The sequence below is a fragment of the Camelina sativa genome, chromosome 20 (assembly GCF_000633955.1).
Source record: "Camelina sativa cultivar DH55 chromosome 20, Cs, whole genome shotgun sequence".
NCBI lineage: Eukaryota > Viridiplantae > Streptophyta > Magnoliopsida > Brassicales > Brassicaceae > Camelina > Camelina sativa.
This window is the reverse complement of record NC_025704.1, coordinates 17505063-17511315: the sequence shown is the minus strand read 5'-3', so window position 1 is coordinate 17511315 and position 6253 is coordinate 17505063.

The window sequence follows — 6253 nt, the reverse complement described above, 5'->3', positions numbered from 1 at the left end:
CAGAAGTAGAAGCCGATTGGCCCTCCATGTACCTTATCTTCGAATTCAGAGTTTCGAATTTGACGTTTAGATCATTGTAGGAACATTCCATCCTCTGTATAAGGTCAGCGAACTTCTTTCNTTCATAGTGAAGTCGTCGCCCAGATTGAGGTCAATCTTGCCATTTCTGACATCGATGATGGCTCCAGCAGTCACTAGGAAGGGTCTTCCTAAAATCAGAGGATCTTTAGGTTCTTCATCCATCTCCAGAACCACGAAGTCAGTTGGTACTTCCACGTCTCTGATCCTGACAGGTAAGTCCTCTAAGATACCATGTGGAAGTCTCACTGATCTATCTGCAAGGATGAGGGAGATGTCGCATCCCTTAAACCTTGTGAAACCCAACCTCTTAGCCACAGAGAATGGCATCAGATTCACTGAAGCGCCAAGATCACATAAGCACCTCTCAAAAGACATGGGTCCAATGGAGCAGGGAAGAGTGAATGATCCAGGATCTTTGAGCTTCTTGGGTACAACCTTCTTCTGGATGATTGCACTGCACTCAAGACTTAGTACCACCATGCCTTGAACTTCTTTTGATCTCTCCATCACTAAGTCCTTGAGGAATTTCTGGTAGTGAGGAACAAGTGCGAATGCATCTAGCAATGGCATTCTCAACTCAATCTCCTTGACTTGCTTTTCGAACAAGGCTTTGTACTTCTCAGTAAGCTGCTTCTTGAACCTCACTGGAAATGGTAGAGGAGGCTTGTACGGTGGAGGGATGAACTTCGCAGGTCTGTCTTCAGGAACAGCAGGCTCCTTAACAGCTTCAGGCTCGGATTGCTTCACTGGCTCGATTGGATCTTTGACTGCCTCGACGGGGTTCTCCATCTGAGTGTCATCCTGACCAAAATCCTCCCCATCTAATTCCGCACTGTCCTCAGTGACGTCTGGTACTCCTTGCCTGGGAGGCAATGTTTTCCCACTTCTTAGCGTAATGGCATTGGCAAACTCCTTGGGGTTCTGAACAGCTTTACCTGGGAATTGGCCAGGCTTTGGTGCAGAAGTAGAAACCGATTGGCCCTCCATGTACCTTATCTTCGAATTCAGAGTTTCGAATTTGACGTTCAGATCATTGTAGGAACATTCCATCCGCTGACTTAGGTCAGCGAACTTCTTTGCAGTATCCATGGAACCGCTAGCTTGACCCTGAAGAATTTGTTGCATCATATGCTTCAGTTCTTGATCTGGGGTTGGTGTAGGCTGAACTGGTTGAGGGCGGAATCCTGGCGGTGGTCCCGAGGGAGCTTGGTAACCCTGCTGGAACTGTTGTTTTGGAGCGAATCCCGGATTGTAAGGCACAAAAGGTTTTTGTTGCCCTTGCTGTTGTTGTTGAGGAGGGTACACCTGATCTTGTGGATTAGCAACATTGGTACTTCGGTAAGACAAATTGGGATTCGTCTTGTAGGGGTTGTAACCTTTGTTGTAGCCACCCTGATTCTGAACATAGCTGATCTCTTCACTCTGCTCACCCTCCCCATCTGGAACTTGGAAAGGGTCGTCCTCAGAGACGAAGTGGACGCTCCTCTGCTGGCTTAGCAAGATACGGTCAAGCTTCTCATTGACATTCTTGAGGTCCTTCTTGTACTTCTCTTCAGACCCAGCGTCGCCGCGAAATGTGCGGTCATAATCCTCGTTGTAGTTGCCGTCGGACTGAGCGAGATTCTCCACCAGTTGCCAACCTTCATCGACGTCCTTGTTCAGGAAGTTACCGTTAGAAGCGGTGTCAAGCAGCATACGTATTTTGGGAAGGACACCACGGTAGAGAGTACTCAGTAATGACTCGTTGCTGAAACCATGGTGTGGGCACTGGCTGTGGTAACCCTTGAAACGCTCCCATGCTTCACAGAATGATTCTGAGCTCTTCTGAGTGAAGCTGGAAATCTCATTCCTGAGACGTGCTGTTCTGGAGTTGGAGAAAAACTTGGCCAAGAATGCCTTCTTGCAGCCATCCCAGGTGGTGATTGATCCCTTGGGAAGGTTTTTCTCCCATTGATGAGCCTTGTCTCCCAGGGAGAAAGGGAAGAGGCGCAACTTGTAACCATCCTCACTCACGCCGTTGATCTTGGTGAGACCACAAAGACGGTCGAACTCGTCCAAGTGGTCGAGTGGATCCTCCATAGGCAACCCGTGAAACTTGTTGCCTTGGATCATGGTGATCAGACCACTTTTGATCTCGAAGTTGTTGTTCTGCACGGCGGGAGGGACGATTCCAGCACGTTGAGTGTGAGTGTTCGGTGCATCCCCAGCACCAATGTTTCGCGGTACCTGATGTGGTTCATGCTGTTGTTCCATAGTGACGTGTGCGGGATGATCAATGGGTTGACGAGCTTGTCGTGGGCGTTGCAACCGGTTGATTTCGTCGATCACAGGAAGGAGATTCTGTTGTCCTCTTGATCTGGTGTGCATGCAAGGTTGCAATCAACAGGTACCTGAGATGCAAAACAAACAAGCAGAAAACCAAATCAAGTCAGTACTCGGAATGATAAGTGTAACAGAACTTGATCTTGCAAAACTTGAAATCTTAAATGTAGCGAAACTATTCCCAAATGGCAACGGCGCCAAATTGATACTAGGTTTTTTTGTGTCTTATCCTAGTAGGTTCAATTAACCTTAAGTGTTGTAGTATTTAAGGTGTCAATCCAAATGGGATGTTGCTAGCAATCAAGATGTAATCAAGGAATCACAAGTCAAGCCAACTCAAAAAGAGTGTTCTTTCTAACAATCCTAGAATGACAAAAATGAAAACGGAAATGTGTTCTGGAACTAGAAACGAGAATGCAAGACAAGAAATGAAAATTAATAAAAACAGAAACGAGTCTAAGCATGAACTAAAAAAAGCAAGAAGCGAAACAATCTCAGGAATGTAATATCAATCAAAAAGATAAAAGTCCTAAGGATGGGAGTAATTGTTGTCGGTGGAGTATCCTAGTCTACAGAGTGTTTAACATGCCACAAGCAATCTATCCCTAAACAATGAACATCACAACTTAGCTAATCCAATCTCTTGGTAAAAGCTACTCAGACTCAACCACTTCCATACCTAGCTCTCGCTAGAGAAACGTGGTCGAGCAGGCATGACAAACAAGTTCATTCACGTCAACAAACATCCTAGACAACTAATCTCTTAGGCTAGGAACGTAAGTCTCTGGCACTAGTTGGTCAGACATTTCATCGAACACCTTTTGGGTGTGGAAATGTCTCGAACCTAGTTCCAATTGATCAGAGAGAAACTAGTAATTCTAACTCTAGTCCAGAAGGGAATCATACAAATCAAGCTTAAACACCCTACATCCTAAGATCCTCCCCCTAATCTATCCCATCCTCAAGAACTAACGCACTACTCAGATCCGGAAATCATCATCAACAATACAAACTCAGAAAACATTGAAACAAGCATTCTTAGATAGGTAAAAATAAGATAAACAAGTTTGTAGAAGAGATCAAATGCAAATACTCAATGTATCAAAAGATATCTGAATACAAAGTCTGGGAACGGTTCTTGGTGGCTAGGGAAACCTTACAAAATAAAAACGAGATAAAAACTAAGATATTGGTTCCGATTGGTAACGACTGTTATTTGTGGCTGTAGAAACTTTGACTGTAAAAAATTGGCTGTATAAAATTTGGCTGTAGAGACTTTGGTTGTAGATACTTTAACTGTTAAAATCTGATTGTTAAAAAACAAACTTTTAAAACTGTGACTGTAATTTTATTAAAAACACAATTATAAGAAAATACAAAGGTGATGATAAAAATAATAAATTTGTGAAGAGAAGTGGATATCAAAAGAAAGAAAAAAAATACTGATAATTAATCTATAAAAAAAAGTTTGTATAAAAATATATATAAAATTATATAGAGATTTTAATTATGATGGAGAAAGAAATAAAAGAAGTTTTTAAACTTGTTTGCTTTAAAAGTTTTACAGCGTCATTTTGAAGCTTTAAAAAAAGAAGGGAAATAAAGAAGGAAAAAATTAAAGTGACTGTAAAAACTTTAAAAAATAAAAAAAATCATTAAATCTTGATTGGCAAATAAAATGCTTTTAAGACTTTTAAATGATTTTAAAGTCTTAAAAGTCTTCACCAATCAGGGCCATTGTCGCAAAGACTTAACAAAACGTATTTATAGTAAAGACATAAAATCCCTAAAACTTAAAACGACAAGATGAAGAGTCGGTTTGGGAATCTCCTGAAGCGTGTAAGATGGAACGTCTTCCTGACATGTGCGAACGAGTGATGGCTCGAGTGAGTGATGGCGTTGGCTCGAGTAGCACGACTCGAACGACATGACAGTGCGACTCGAATGGCATGACGGCGCGACTCGAACAGCACGACTCGAACGGCACGACAGCGCGACTCGAGCTGGATGTATATGCTTCCACTAAAACGATGATAACTTTTGAACCACAGCTCCGATTGGCTTGAAATAAACGGCATTGGAAAGATGACTCAATTCTCTACAACTTTGATGAAGACGTCAAAATCTGAATCCCCCGACCGGTGGCTCGAAGGACGACTCGAACGGCGACTCGATCGGCATGACAGAGCGACTCGATCGGATGTTTGACGATGGAATGATGGCTTGACCCAAGCGGATGTGTGATGACGGAGTGACGGCGCGACCCGAGCGGATGTGTGATGACGGAGTGATGGCACGACCCGAGCGGATGTGTGATGACGGAATGATGGCGCGACCCGAGCGGAAGTGTGATGACGGAGTGATGGCGCGACTCGAGCGGATGTGTGATGACGGAGTGATGGCGCGACTCGAGACAGCCTGGCTCCAAAGTCTCCTAAATACCTGAAATACTCCAAAATGCACGATGTATGCGAAGATAGTGCAAGAACTACCTAAATATGAAAAGTGTACAAAAGAGAGTAGAAATTCATGCAAAACAATTAGTTATCCTAACTAGATGCGTGACAAAAACATGCTTAGCGGAGACAAAATATAGACATATCACCCCTTTATCATCCACAACTTTAGGAGGCTCCCAACCAAGCTCAATCGAATTCCAGCAATCTTCATCAAGGTTACTAATAAACGCTTGCATACGAACCTTCTAATATCCGTAATTCGATGAATCCAGCAACGGTGGTCTTGTCATAGACGTGCCTTCTCTGTATAAAGTCATCACAACTGATTTAAAGCCCTGTCTTACTTCCTGAACTACCCTAACCCTTGATCTACCCAAAACTAGACTAAATCTCTATTGAGAACCCGCTCTGATACCACTTGTAAATGCGGATGAGGAAATAATAAAGTGCAGAAAGTAAATAACACAAGAGCTTTGTTAACGAGGTTCGGTTTTTCCTACTCCCCAGGACCACGTCTAGATTTCGATTCCACTAGAACAAGAAAGCAAATACAACCTATTCGCAAACGCGTAAATCAAGCACAACCCTCTTAATTCACCGCTCTGTTCTATAACATGAAATCTTAAAGGATAAATCTCTATCCTTAACTAAACTCACACCAATCCTAGATTCAAACCAAGATAACTAACCTTGGACTAAACTCCCCTTGAGCCTAGACTTCAGATCTTCAACTCTCTTGAGCAAACTTCACACACACGTCACACCGACGAACAAAGAAGCTTGAACAACACATGCACCAAATCGCGAAACAAAGCCGCACACAATGATAAAGCTCTCTAGGATTTTATTCTTCATGTCTTAGCTCTCTTGCTTCTCTAGGACGTGTCCAACATCTCCTTATATATCCATCAAGACTTCCTAATCACCATATAAGAAAATTTCCAAATCTCATAAGAAAAAGACTTTTTTGTTTTTGCTATTTTCCTTTTCTTTGTAAAACTCCAATTTAATTATCCAAATAAATAGTAGTTTTTCTCTTCCATTCATCTTCAAACCGTCTTTCAATATTGCCTTCTTAACCCTTCTAGAAACTTCTCACACACATAAAATACCAACAATCTTGTATCACTTCTTGAATCATACAAACACTACTTCATACAGACAACTACATCTTCACAAGAAACTAATCAAGTAATCATTAATAAGAAAAAAAAAATAAAAAAAGAAGAGAAGTTAGTAAGACTTAGGGTGAATTAGCTGAGTAGCCAAAAAAAAAACTATAGAATAATATAACCATCTATTCAAAAAAATTAGAAAAGTAGGATCAAGGGTAGGGTAAATTACTATTTTGGGTTTTTTGGTTTAAGGGTAGGGGTGAAGGTGATGGCCGG